The 14,067-nt window shown below is 42.9% G+C and overlaps 1 protein-coding gene across 11 annotated transcripts in view; it reads right to left on the bottom strand.

The window, feature by feature from the left end:
• The window catches only part of RIC1 (RIC1 homolog, RAB6A GEF complex partner 1), a 118,893-nt gene that overhangs the window by 93,437 nt on the left and 11,389 nt on the right, over window positions 1-14,067 (bottom strand). The gene's annotated exons all lie outside the window — the stretch shown is intronic.

The following is a 14,067-nucleotide window of genomic DNA, read 5'->3' as shown; positions in this document are numbered from 1 at the left end:
CTAATATCACTCATGAACACAGCTGCAAAAATTCTCAACAAATTATCAAGTCTAATCCAACAATATATAAGAAGAATTATAAAACACAAACAAGTGGGATTTATTCCAGGAATGTGAGGCTGAATCAATCGATATTTGAATATCCATTAATGTAACCCATCACAATGGGATAATGGAGAAGCAAAATACCAAGAATAGCCAATTCAATGTTGAAGAAAAAGAACTAAATCGGAGAACTGACATTACCCAACTTCAAGACTTACCATCTATAATAATAAAAGCTAATATGCTAATTAGACCGAATGTCCTTCTGGACAACCTTCCGGACTAAGCAGGGATTGTGAGGAAAGCCCAGGTCCCAGGTGCCAGCGGCCAAGGGAAGGAAGGCCTACGCTTGCATGAATTTTGTGCATTGAGCCTATAGTAAAGGTATAATAATGAAGACAAATTTGTACTGGAAAAAAAAAAAAGAAATAAAATAAAATAAAATAAAATAAAATATAGCAATGGAACAGAATAGAGTCCAGAAATAGACCCATATAAATATAGTCAAGTGACTTTAAAAAAAATAAAGGTAACGCAATAAAAATTGGATGGTCTTTTCAACAAATGGTGGTGGAATAACTGGACATTCACTTTATGCATACAAGAAGGTTCCACAGAGTCATCTTGTACTTTCTCTGCCCTGCATTAGAATTAGCTATTTTTTCCAGGCAATTCTGTTTCTCTTTTTTTCTGTTAATTCTCACCCAAGGATACTTTCCCCATTGACTTTTAGAGAGAGTAGAAGGGAGGGAGAGAGAGAAAGAAACACTGATGTGAGAGGGATTGGTTGCCTTCGGCAGGTGCCCTGACCAGGGCTAGGGATTGAAACTGCAACTCAGGTATGTGACCTTAACCTACAATCGAACTCTGTGCATGGGCCGAGGCTCCAACCACTGAGCAACACCAGCCAGGGCTCCTGTTTCTTTTTATTAAAGAATAGTATTTAGAAATCAAGATCTGGAAACAAGATATTTATTGCTAGTGAGATGTCATTGCTTCTAGCTTCTAGGCACTCTCAGACAACAGTGTAAAATACATATACATATCCCATATGTACGCATATACCTCTTTATATGTGCATGTTGTTATACCCAGAAATACATGTGATTATAATCAAGCACATGGTGGTTCACTCTAGTCTTCTCCCTTTTAACTTTTTTTTGAGATAGGGAGAAACCTGGCTATTATTTCTCAAAATTAATTGAGTTCTTTGGAATTAACTATAACCCTATAAGAAACTACTAGTAATTTACAACCAGAATAGTTTTTTTTTTTTTAAATCAATCTTTATTGTTCATATTACACAGGTTCCTCGTTTCTTCCCCCCTCCACCAGGTTCCCACCCCACCCTCTGCCCCCTCATCCTCATCCATTGGTGCACAGTTTATGTTCAGACTCTTCCTCCCTCCCTTTCCCCGATAGTAAATCCCTTTTCAGATAGCAAATCTGTTACTTAGCATTTTCTCATATCAATAATACCTCCACATGCCCAAAGATACACTTCACACAAAAGACATTTCCAAATAGGACAACCAGCCTCATCCAGGCCCCACCCAAGGCACTCACAGATCAACACCCCAGCACTATACTAACTCAACACATCCAGATATAAGCCTTCATCACTTGATTCAGCAGACCCTCAAGTTCCCGCAAAAGTTTCCAGCCATGTCTGAGAGGCAGCCGTGGGGCAGGGGCAGGTGAGGAGCGAGCTGTTTTGGGCCAGGCTGTTCAGGGCCTGGCCTCTGTTGCTCTGGTTCGTTCCACAACCAGCTGCTCCGTGTCTGGTCACTGCCGCTCCCGACCCAGTTGCTCTGGACTTGGCTGTTGCTGCTACAGGCCTGGCCACACCCGACTCGGCTGCTCTGGGCCCAATTGCTCCGGGCCCGGCCGCTCCGGGCCTGGCTGCTCCCAGCCTGACAGCCGCTGCTCCGGGCCTGGCCGCACCAGACCCGGCTGCTCCGGGCCTGGCTGCTCCCAGCCTGGCAGCCGCTGCTCCGGGCCTGGCCGCACCGGACCCGGCTGCTCCGGGCCTGGCCGCTCCCAGCCTGGCAGCCGCTGCTCCAAGCCTGGCCGCTCCCAGCCTGGCAGCCACTGCTCCGGGCCTGGCCACACCAGACCCGGCTGCTCCGGGCCTGGCCGCTCCCAGCCTGGCAGTTGCTGCTCCGGGTCTGGTCACTGTCACTCCCGACCTAGTTGCTCTGGACTTGGCTGTTGCTGCTACAGGCCTGGCCACACCCGACCCAGCTGCTCTGGGCCCGGTTGCTCCGGGCCCAGCCGCTCTGGGCCTGGCCGCTCCCAGCCTGGCAGCCACTGCTCCGGGCCTGGCCACACCAGACCCGGCTGTTCTGGGCCTGGCCGCTCCCAGCCTGGCAGCCACTGCTCCGGGCCTGGCCACACCAGACCCGGCTGTTCTGGGCCTGGCCGCTCCCAGCCTGGCAGTCGCTGCTCCAGGCCGGGCCGCACCAGACCCGGCTGCTCTGGGCCTGGTTGCCCTGGGCCCGGCTGCTCCGAGCCTGGCCGCACCCGGGCTGGATGCTTTGGGCTTGGCTTCTGCTGTTCTGGGCCTGGCTGCTCCCAACCCGGTTGCTCTGGGCCTGGCTTCTCCGGGCCCGGCCATTCCGGGTCTGGGTGTTCCTGGACTGGCCACCCTGGGCTTGGCCGCCTCTGCCTCAGGCCTGGCTGCCACTGCCCCAGGTCTGGCTGCTCCAGTGCTGGCCATTGATGCTCTGGTTCTGGCTGCTGCTGCTCTGGGGCCTGGCCACTGCTGCTCCGGGCCCGGCTGCCACTGCCTTGTGCCTGGCCACTCTAGGCCTGGTCGCCGCTGTTCCAACATTCTGTCCCTTTTTATTTCTTTCTTTCTTTCTTTCTTTCTTTCTTTCTTTCTTTCTTTTTAAAAAACGCATTTATGTTGCAATGTTGGCTGGTGAGTTGAGTTCTGACTTAGTCTTTGATTTTTCAAGATATTCTTTGCATTCTTTCTTAAGTAATTTTACTATCATTTGCTCTCACTTGATTTCTTCACATTGAGAACTTCTATGGTTTCTTCCTCCCCGTCCTGGAATCTCAGCAGGTTGGCCTGTGGCACCCCTTTGTTCTCCTCGGGCTCCTGCGCTGCTTCAGCCGTCGCCGGGGTTGGCGCCGCCCAGGAAGCATCTCCGGTCCTTGGCTCCGTTGCCTGCGCTCAGCGGTCGACGGCTCAGGGGCACCCCCCCCTGGGGGCCCCGTCGCCCGGCTCCTTGCTGGCGCCCGGCTGGCCGGTGTCCAGCGGGGGCTCCTGCTCCTCGTCGCGATCCTCCAGTCTGGAGCTTTCTTTCTCTCTCCCGCTAGGGGAGTCCAGGATCAGAGTCAACAGACTGTCCTCTGCGCAGTGTGCGCGACTCCGGGGGCTCGGCCTTTCGCCTCTCTCCCAGGACTCCACCTCACAGCCCCGTCTCCCCCTGCCCAGCCTGGGTCCCCAGAGACTGGCCCAGACCGGGAGTTCGGGGCGGTCCGGTCTGAGGCTCAGCGCCGCCGGAGGCTTTGTTTCTTCTGGCTAGGGTAATCCAGCATCAGAGTCAACATTCAGTCCTCTGCGCACAAAGCGCGCGACTCCGGGGGCCCCCACCTTTCGCGCCGTCCCGGGATTTCGCCTCACAGCCCCGTCTCCCTGTGCCCGGGCCTGGGTCCCCAGGGACTGGCCCAGATCGGGAGTTCGGGGCGCTCCGTTCTGAGGCTCAGCGCCGCCGGAGGCTTTGTTCCTTCCGGCTAGGGTAATCCAGCATCAGAGTCTACATTCAGTCCTCTGCACACAAAGTGCGTGCGACTCCGGGGCCCCCTGCCTTTTGTTTTTCCCCTGGGATTCAGCCTCCCAGCCCCGTCTCCCCCTGCAGGAGCCTGGGTCCCCAGAATCTGGCCCATAATGGGGCTCAGCGCTGCCGGTTCGGGGGTTCAGCCCAGGCTGGGGGTTTTATTTCCTTCCTGCTAGGGAACGCCAGGCAGCATCCAGCCCTCTCCTCTCCGGCTGCGACCTCTCGGTGCGCGCGTACGTGCGAGCGCGCATTATGTCTCCGTACCTTAGGCTTTTTTTCCAGCTCTTCTGATTTTCCTTCTGGTTTTCTCCCACCTTCCTATTGTAGAGTTTTCAGTCAGTCGACTACCTGTAGGTCTGGGTAATGTCCACTCTACATTTTAGTTGTATTCCATTGAAATTGTTGTGAGCTGCTGCGGTTAGGTGTCTACCCGAGCAGCCATCTTGGATCCTCCCCCAGAATAGTTTTTATGAATACAGTGGTGCCTCGCATAAAGAACGCCTCGCACAGCGAACGCTGCACACAATGAACTTCATTTCATGATTCATACAACGAACTTCATTTCACACAACGAAGTTGCCCGAGCTTCCACGACCACTTTGCCCGAGCTTCCACGACTGCTTCGCCCGAGCTTCCACGATCGCTGCCGATGTATTGCATCCTTCCGCGCAGGCACTGCAGGCAGTCGTTAGTCACTGCACTTAACTTAAGCACGTATCGCGGCAATTGTTCTTCATTACGAATTAAATCACGCACGTATCACAGCAGTCGTCCTTTTAAGTTAAACTCAATATTTTTTTTATATCATGATGTATCTAAATAAAAATAACAAAAAATTTATCTTTTTTATGTCATCTTAGCATATTTTATGCTACAGAACGAATTATTTTTTTTAACATGTATTGTTATGGGAAAACGCGTTTCACATAACGAACTTTTCGCATAACAAACTTGCTCCTGGAACAAATTAAGTTCGTTGTGTGAGGCACCACTGTATCTTTTTTTAGTTTAGCCTTAGGATAACCAGTTAAAACACTGTTTTCCAAAGTTATGTAGGCCACCTCCTTAAAGGCTTTAAACTCTAAAACTATTGTAAATACAGGTTTCTCAGAAGCTAACAATACTCCAAACATATTAAAACTGCTAGACATTAACTGTTTTTACTTCAAATATCAACCAAAATTTAAAAACATCAGCAAGATGGCAGAACAGAAAACTTGGACTCCGTGACATCAGTAAGATGGGAAGAGTGACATCAGCAAGATGGCAGAATAGAAAACTTGGACTCTGTCCCACACACACAGATTCAGTAACAATTCACAGAAAAAAATTCTGCTTCTGAGTAATCCAGAAACTAGTTGAAAGGCATCTGAATGCTGAATGAATGTGAAATTAGACTAATCAAACTTGGTAGGGAGATCAGAACACCCTCAACAGTGCCAATAAATCTTCCCATTCACAGTTAATCCCCAAGGAGCAAAAGACATAAACACATAAACTCCATGTCCAATGCCCCAACCTTTCCATTGGCTTCTGTCTTGCCAGTCTTGGAAGTGACAGAACCAGCATAATCTAGCCATCCGACAGAGAATATAGATAGTGGCATGGACGTATAGTCATCATATCTCATTAGCACTGAGAGAACAAACATTCACAGCTCTTACTGGGCAAAAATCATAAACCTATGGATGAGGACATGGCGGGGGGAGGAAAGGGGAGGTAAGGGCAAAGGGTGGAGTGGAAACCAGGTGGAGGGGAGCTATCAAGGGGTAAGGGGGAAGAGAAGGAGAAACAATTATAACAACCTAAACAATAAAAGATTTTTAAAAAAGAATAAAATTAAAATAAACAAACAAAAAAGGTAAGTAACATATATGTGATTTAATATATAGTCTGTGTAATAACTAGCTTAATGTCTCAGACTTTGTATGAACTTAGTCATAATTCTAGTCAATTTTCAGATAAAGTTGCTACATAAAAGTGTAAGTACTTAATATATATTTAACAATAAATGAATGAATGAGAGAGAAAAAAATTCACAGCTCTTTCCTAGGCAAAGAAATCATTCCACAAACTTCTATGGAGGCTACCCAAAGGAATGACTTCTGCCTCGCTGTTCTTAAGAGTGCTGATGAGATCTAGAAAAACCTAGCTGTCTGGGGGTGAGAACAGAAACAGAAATTTAGGCAAGCTGTTTCCATAGCCCCTCCCCCCTGACTCAACACAGAACAAGTGGACAATAAACCCAGCTCCTAACTTCTCTCTGGGGAGCAAGATAGTCCACTGCTTTAATGCCCAAACCTTTCTTGGGGCTGCCCAAGGGGAGGGGTTTCTGCCTTGCCTTTCACAGGACGTTGATGAGACCTGCCAAATCAAGTGAGAATCCAGACAGAGGTGTGTGAGTTGCCACAGCCCCTCCCCATCTCAGCACAGAGCATGGGGGAAAACTTCAGGTCCCAGCTTATACCTAGGAAGGGAAAGAGTTGGATCCAACTTTTCAGGTTGCCTGATGAATAATTTCAGTCTCACTTGTTAAAGCGCATTTAGGGAATCCAGCATATCCTAGACACCTGAAAACTACAAAGAATAAAGGAAGCACATTGGATTAACATGAGGTTTGAGAGACTATAAGAAATCTCTGGCTGTCTGATTGTTAGGAGACCAATTTGAGGCCAATTTGTGAAGACTGGGAGAGGTGGCTGCTCTGTCTAACACACGCAGAATTAGTGAAGATGAAAAAAACAAGCAAGTATGTTCCAAACAAAGGAATGAAGTCTCCAGAAACAAACCCCAGTGAGACAGAGATACATGATTTACTAGACAAGTAATTCAAGATAACCATCAGAAAGATGCCAACTAAGGTCAGCAAAACAATGGATGAACAAGTGAATTTCAACAGAGAAAAATTTTAAAAGTTACAAACAGAAATCATGGAGTTAAAGATAATTATCTTGAGGAGTTCAACAAAAGACTAAATCATGCATAAAAAGAATGAGCAGATTCTAAGAAAGGTCATTTAAAATCACTAAATCATAAGTGAATAAAATTTAAGGGACCAACAAGCAGACTAGAGCAGATTCTAAGAAAGGTCATTTGAAATCACTAAATCATAAGAGTGAATAAAGTTTAAGGGACCAAGAAGCAGACTAATATAACAGAAGAGAGAGAGAAATGACCAGAGAGCTTATTCAAAAAATAATGACTGGAAACAGAAATGGACATCCAGATCAAAGTCCCCTACAAGAAACTCAAATCCCCACTGAGAGAAATTATAAATTGTCAAAAGTAAAAGCAAAGAGAATATATTGAAAATAGAATAAAAAGGCAACTTGTCAGGTACCAGGGAACCAACCCCCATAAAACTATAAGTGATTTCTGAACAGAAACCTTGCAGGCAGAGAGGAGTGGGATGATATATTCAAAGTGCTGAAAGAAAAAAGCTGCAAACAAGATTATTATTACATCTGGCGAAAATGACTGTCTTTTATTTTTTAAGGAAAAAATAAAAGACAGTCTTTCCTAAACAAACAAAAGCTGAGGAAGTTTATCACTACTAGACCCACTTGCCAGAAATGCTAAAGGGGGTTCTTTATGTTGACAGAAAAGGTCCCTAAACAGCAACACAATAGCATAAACAAGTATAAAAGTGGTTGGTATTTGGTCAATATGTACACAAATAATAGAATATTGTAATTGTTAGGTCACAAACAAGTCTTAACAAATTTAAGAAGAATGAAGTCATACCAACTATATTTTTTGACCACAATGGAATGCTACTTGGAGCCAAGACCAAAAGAAAAACTATAAAATTCACAAATATGTGGAAATTAAACATGCTCTTGAACAACAAAGGGATCAAAGAAAAAATCAAAAGGAAACTTAGAAAATATCTTGACTAAAATTCAACATACCAAAATCTATGGAATGCAACAAAAGGACGCTTATAGTGATAAACACTACATTTAAAAAGATCTCACAACAAACTGATTTTATGCTTCAAGGAACTAGAAAAAGAACAAAGTTTAGGTTAAATAAAACTAGAGTAGATATTAAATAAACAGAGAATAGTAAAACAACATAGAAATAACAAAACAGTTGGTTTTAAAAAAAGATAAACAAAATTGAGGAAACTTCAGCTAGACTTGAGGCAGGATAGTTAGATGTTAGGAGACATTTTCTGGGAAAAGGGAAACTGAAGCAAATGGTTAGACAAATAGAGCCAAACAAGTCAAGCAATTTACAACCAGATAGTAAATAGTAGTAAGCGCTTATATCCCCTAACCAAGGACACTTGAAAACAAATAGTTTACACCTCTCCTCCCCAATCAAAGAGTAAATAGCTTAAATCACCCTGGTCAGGGAGATAGAAAATAAGAGTATCAATTAGTGCATTACTGTCAGCCAAATGCAAAGACCAATGAAGTCCAGGGAGTAAGTCATAAAAAACTCAATTAGAGAGTCAAACCACCCCAAGATAGAGGCAAAGCAGAACCAGAAATGACCCTAGTCTCTCTATGCAGCCCTGGCTGGTGTGGCTCAGTTGGCTGGGTGTTTTTTTGTTTGTTTTTTAAGTATATTTTATTGATTTTTATACTGAGAGAAAGGGAGAGAGATAGAGAGTTTTTATACTGAGAGAAAGGGAGAGAGATAGAGAGTTAGAAACATCGATAAGAGAGTCATCGATCAGCTGCCTCTTGCACACCCCCCACTGGGATATACATGCCCTTGACTGGAATCGAACCAGGGACCCTTCAGTCACCAAGCCGATGCTCGGTCCCAGCATGGCTGGATGTTTTGTACAACAAAAGGTGGCGGGGCAAGTAAGGGAGGCAACTTAATGTTTCTCACATTAATGTTTCTCTTTCTCCCTCCCCCTCTTTGTCTCTCTTCCTCTCCCCCCCCCCCCTCTTTCTCTCTCTCTCTCTCAAATCAATAAACATATCCTCAGGTAAGAACAACAAAACAACAAATAAATACCAAAATCTGGGTGGCTTAAAACAACCAAAATTTATACTGTCCCAATTTGGAGACCGGAAATACAAAATCAAAGTATCAGCAGGGCCATGACAGGTCTATGGGAAAATTCTTCCTTGCTTTGTGTAGCTTGTATGTTTCTTAGCTTATATAAAAACTAGTGACCCATACAAAATCATGTGAGATCCGGGACCCCTCCCCTCCCACGGGATGGCCCTGAGTCCCGGAGTGCCACCCCAATGCCCCAGGCCCCGCCCCCTCTATGCACAAAGCCATTCTGTGACGGTGCTATGGTGTGATGGCCACTTTGCATATCACCTCTTTATTATACAGGATTTGTGCACAGGTTGGGCCCAGCCGGCCCACCCCGATCAGGGCCGATTAGGTCTGGCCAGCCAGGGGAAGGGGCCATGGGCAGTTGGTGGGCCAGTCCTGTCTCCAATCGTGGTGGTGACAGTCCTGTTCCCAATCGGGGTGGTGACGACTGGGAGGAGAGGCTGCAGGCGGTTGTACTGCTGGCCCCACCCCTGGTCGAACTCCCAGTCAAGAGGACAATTTGCATATTAGCCTTTTATTATATAGAACAGTACTGGAAGTCCAAGCCACAGTGATCATACAAGAAGAAATAAAAGGCATCCAAATTAGAAAGGAGGAAGTAAAACTCATTATTCACAATGACATGATATTGAACATAAAAAACCCTGAAGAATCCACACACAAAATAGATTTAATATACAAATTTGGCAATGTAGCAGGATACAAAATCAACACCCAAAAATCGATGGCTTCTTTATACACTAATAGTGAATTATCATAAAGAGGAACTAAACAAGCAATACCATTTACCATTGCAACAAAAAATTACAATACTTAGGGATAAACTTAACCAAGGAGGCAAAAGATCTGTACTTAAAAAATTACAGGACATTGAAAAAAGAGAATAAGACATAAACAAGTGGAAGACTATACTGTGTTCATGAATTGGGAAGAATCGGCATCATTAAAATGTAAATACTACCCAATACTGTAGATTCAATGCAATCTCTTTTAAAATACCAATAGCATATTTCACAGATCTAGAACAAATACTCCAAAAATTTATGTGGAAGCCAAAAAGACACCAAATAGCCACAGCAATCTTGAGAGAAAAAAACAAAGTTGGAGATATCACAATACTAGATTTCAAGTTATATCACAGAGCCACCATAATCAAAACAGCCAGGTTCTGGCACAAGTACAGGCATAAAGATCAATGGAACAGAACAGAGACCCAAGAAATCAACGCAAGCTATTAATATTTGACAAAGTAGGCAAGAACATACAATGGAATCAAGGCAGTCTCTTCAATAAATGGTGTTGGGAAACTTAGATAAATGAAAAAAAATAAATAAATAAAAAAAAAAATAAAAAGAAAGAAAAGAAACTAGACCACCAACTTACATCAGACACAAGAATAAACTCAAAGTGTATAAAAGACTTAAATGTAAGTGGTGACACCATAACAATCCTAGAAGAAACCTTAGGCAGCAAAATCTCAGACATCTCCTCTAGCAATATGTTTACGGATACATTTAATAAAAAACAAACAAAAAACTTAGGAGAAAATAAACAAATGGGACTAAATAAAAAGCTTCTGCACAGCAAAAGAAACCAACAAAATAAAAATGGAGCCTACTGCATGGGAGAACATATTTGCCAATGATACATCTGATAAAGGGTTAATATCCAAGATATGTAAGGAACTCATACAATTTAACAAAAGGAAGACACACAATCCAATTAAAAAATGGGCAAAGAACTAAATCGACACTTCTCCAAAGTGGACATAAAGCCAAGAGACATATGAAAAAATGCTCAAAGTCACTGATCATCAGAGAGAGATGTAAATTAAAATGACAATGAGGTATCACCTCACATCTGTCAGAATGGCTACCATCAACAAATGACAAGTGCTGATGAGGATGTGGAGAAAAGGGAATCCTAGTACACTGCTGGTGGGAATGCAGACTGTTGCAGCCATTATGGAAAACAAACTCCATACTAAATATGGAACTCCCATTTGACCCAGTGATCCCATTTATAGGAATACATCCTAAGAAACCCAAAATATCAATCAGAAAGAATGTATGCACCCTCTATGTTCATAACAGCACAATTTACAATAGCTAATTGGAAAGAGCCCAAGTACCCATCAGTGGAAGAGTGAATAAAAAAGCTGTGGTACATTTACACCATGGAATACTATCTACACTAATATTAGGTTTAGTAATAATTAATGTCGTTTTCTAATACTTTTTAAAATCAAATTTATTTAAACAATACAACAAAATTTAATCAACAATATAGTTGCCCTTGTTTTCTACTACTTGTGCCCAACGCTCAGGAAGCATTTTAATCCCTCTGTTGTAAAATTCTTGTGATTTTGATGCAAAAAATTCAGTCAATGCATTTTTGAGGCATTCTTCATTATTAAATTTTTTTCCAAGAAGAAAGTTTTGCAAAGAATGAAACAAATGGTAATCGGAAGGGGCAATATCAGGAGAATATGCAGGTTGAGGGAGAACTTCCCATTCCAACTGGCGCAGTTTTTCAGCAGTGATTCTTGCAGTATGCGGTCGTGCGTTATCGTGGTGAAGAATTACGCCCTTCCGATTAATCAGCGCGGGTTCTTTTTCTCTTAAAGCTTGGGCTAACCTTTCCAATTGGGCACTATACACTGCACTTGTAATCGTTTGGTTAGATGGTAAAAGTTCATAATGAAGAATTCCTTTAAAATTCCACCAAACACACAACATCACTTTTTTCGCATGCAAGTCAGGTTTTGGCATGGGCTGCGGAGCCTCATTTTTGTCCAACCACTGAGGCCGCCTTTTCAAATTAACATACAGCACCCACTCTTCATCTCCGGTAACAATTTGCTCTAAAAACGGCAAACAGTTTTGACGAGAGAGGAGCGAACTGCAAATTGTGACTCTTTGATTATGGTTGTTGTCGGTCAACTCATGAGGAACCCATTGTCCAAACTTTTGGACTTTGCCAAGTGCACACAATTGATTGGAAATTGTTTTTTGTGAACAATTTAAAGTTGTCGCAAGCTCTTGTTGGGTAATTTGAGGATTTTGCACCAAAAGAGCTTGAAGAGCTTCTTGATCAAAATTGGACACACGGCCTCAACCACTCTTGTCATCTAATGAAAAATTTCCCTCGCGAAATTTCTCAAACCAACGCTGGCATTTTCTGGCGCTAACTGCATCTTGACCAAGAGCACTACAGATGTTTTTTGCAGCCTCACTTGCTTTTCTTCCTAATTGGAACTCGTAAAGCATGCAGTGCCAAATATGCTCTTCATCCGCCATCTTCTTAGCCCTAGTTTTGCAACAAAAACCAAACCAAACACAAACTTTTCCAAGCAAAACTTGTTAATTGCACTTCACATGTTCTATAGATACCACGTGTTTGAAGGTTATGTCAATACAAGTCAACGCCAAGCAAGATTTTAAACGAATGTTTAAAACGACATTAATTATTACTAGACCCGATAAAAGAGAAAGATGCAAATTGACCATACTTTCACGACACCCACCAATCAGGAGTATGCAAATTAACCCAACAAAGATTGTGGGATAATTTGCATAGGCGGGACCCTTGCATTGTAGCCATGGTGACAATGCAGGCATTCTGCACTGCCCCAGTTGCTCAGGGTCTCGGGCCGGCAACCAGGGAAAGGAAGGCCCATTCTTGCACAAATCTTTGTGCTTTGGGCTTCTAGTGCAATTATAAAAAAAAGAAGAATCTCGTACCCATTGAGACAGCCTGGAGGAACCTGGAGAGTATCAAGCTAAGTGAAATAAGTCAATCAGAGAAAGACAAATATCACATGTTCTCACTCATATGCAGAATATAATGAACAAAATAATTTTTAAATTACTTTCATGAACACATCATTCATGAAGTATTCACACAAGATATGTTTAACTTTAATCAAGCCTTCAAACATAATTTCAAGAGTATAAGAAATATAGAGGATTCAAGAAAACATTAACTAGACAAAACCATAGATAATGTGGTGGTGAGCTGTAAGAAAAGTGGCCTTATTTATTAAAAATAAATCTAGGTAACTGAAACTACGGTATCTCTGAGGTCTGTATGTAATGGTCCTTTCTAGACAAGCATTTCAGTTCAGTGCTATGTCTGTACACAATTTGATATAGAGATGGAAATTTCTACACACAAATTCTATATAGAGCTGAAGGTAAATAATCTCTATAATTTATCTCAATTTCCTACCATATAGTTAAATGTTAACTCTGGGTCAGAAGGCAACATACCTCAACATCATGATATTAATAATGCAGACTTTAAATCTTACTATATGGCTTACAGTCTTCACTATTACATATTATTTACATGCTATATAAAGAAAAATACATAATGGGCTTCAGAAAAAGTTTTATAAAAACTGGGTACTTTTTAAAGTGGACTTAAAAGTTTATTTAACAGAGTCTGTTAACTAAAAAATTAATTAGGGAAGACTACCTAATTTTCATATTCCAGAAAAAGAATAAACATTTTTTTAATATAATTTTATTGATTTCAGAGAGGAAGGAAGAAAGAGAGAAAGAAACATCCATGATAAGAGAGAAACATGGATCGGCTGCCTCCTGCAAGTCCCCTGCTGGGGATCAAGTCCATAACCCAGGCATTTGCCCTTGACCAGAATTGAACCTGGGACCTTTCAGTTCACAGGCTGACGCTCTGTCCACTGAGCCAAACCAGCTAGGGCAAGAATAAACATTTTAAAATATACTAAATAGTACACATTATTCTAGTTTGAAATATACATCTATGTTGAAAGAATTTTCTTCTTCCTATATACCCTCTTCCCAATGCAGTATCATAAGGTTTCCCTAGTTCAACACAATAATGGTGAAACCCAGGCTTAACCATCTGCCTTAAGGCCTCATTTTCCTCATTTATAAAATGAAAAAGAAATGTTTATAATGGAAAAAAAACCATTGCACTTCACAGCATCCTTTCAGTTAAAAGAGATCCATAAGAAAAGTGTAATATGCAAATCGACCAAATGATCAAACAGCAGAACAACCGTCTGGACAACTTTCTGGATGACCATGCTATGATACCACTAGCACCAGGCCAGCCAAGGCGGGTGTGATGTGATTTGTTGGGGGGTCCTGCCATCACACCACAATTGATTGCCCCGCAGAGGGAGGCCCAGGCCAGCCAAGCAATCGTATCCCGC

The sequence above is a fragment of the Pipistrellus kuhlii genome, unplaced genomic scaffold, assembly GCF_014108245.1.
Source record: "Pipistrellus kuhlii isolate mPipKuh1 unplaced genomic scaffold, mPipKuh1.p scaffold_m20_p_12, whole genome shotgun sequence".
Lineage (NCBI taxonomy): Eukaryota > Metazoa > Chordata > Mammalia > Chiroptera > Vespertilionidae > Pipistrellus > Pipistrellus kuhlii.
Note: the sequence above shows the minus strand (reverse complement) of the source record. Positions and strands in the feature narration are given on the sequence as shown.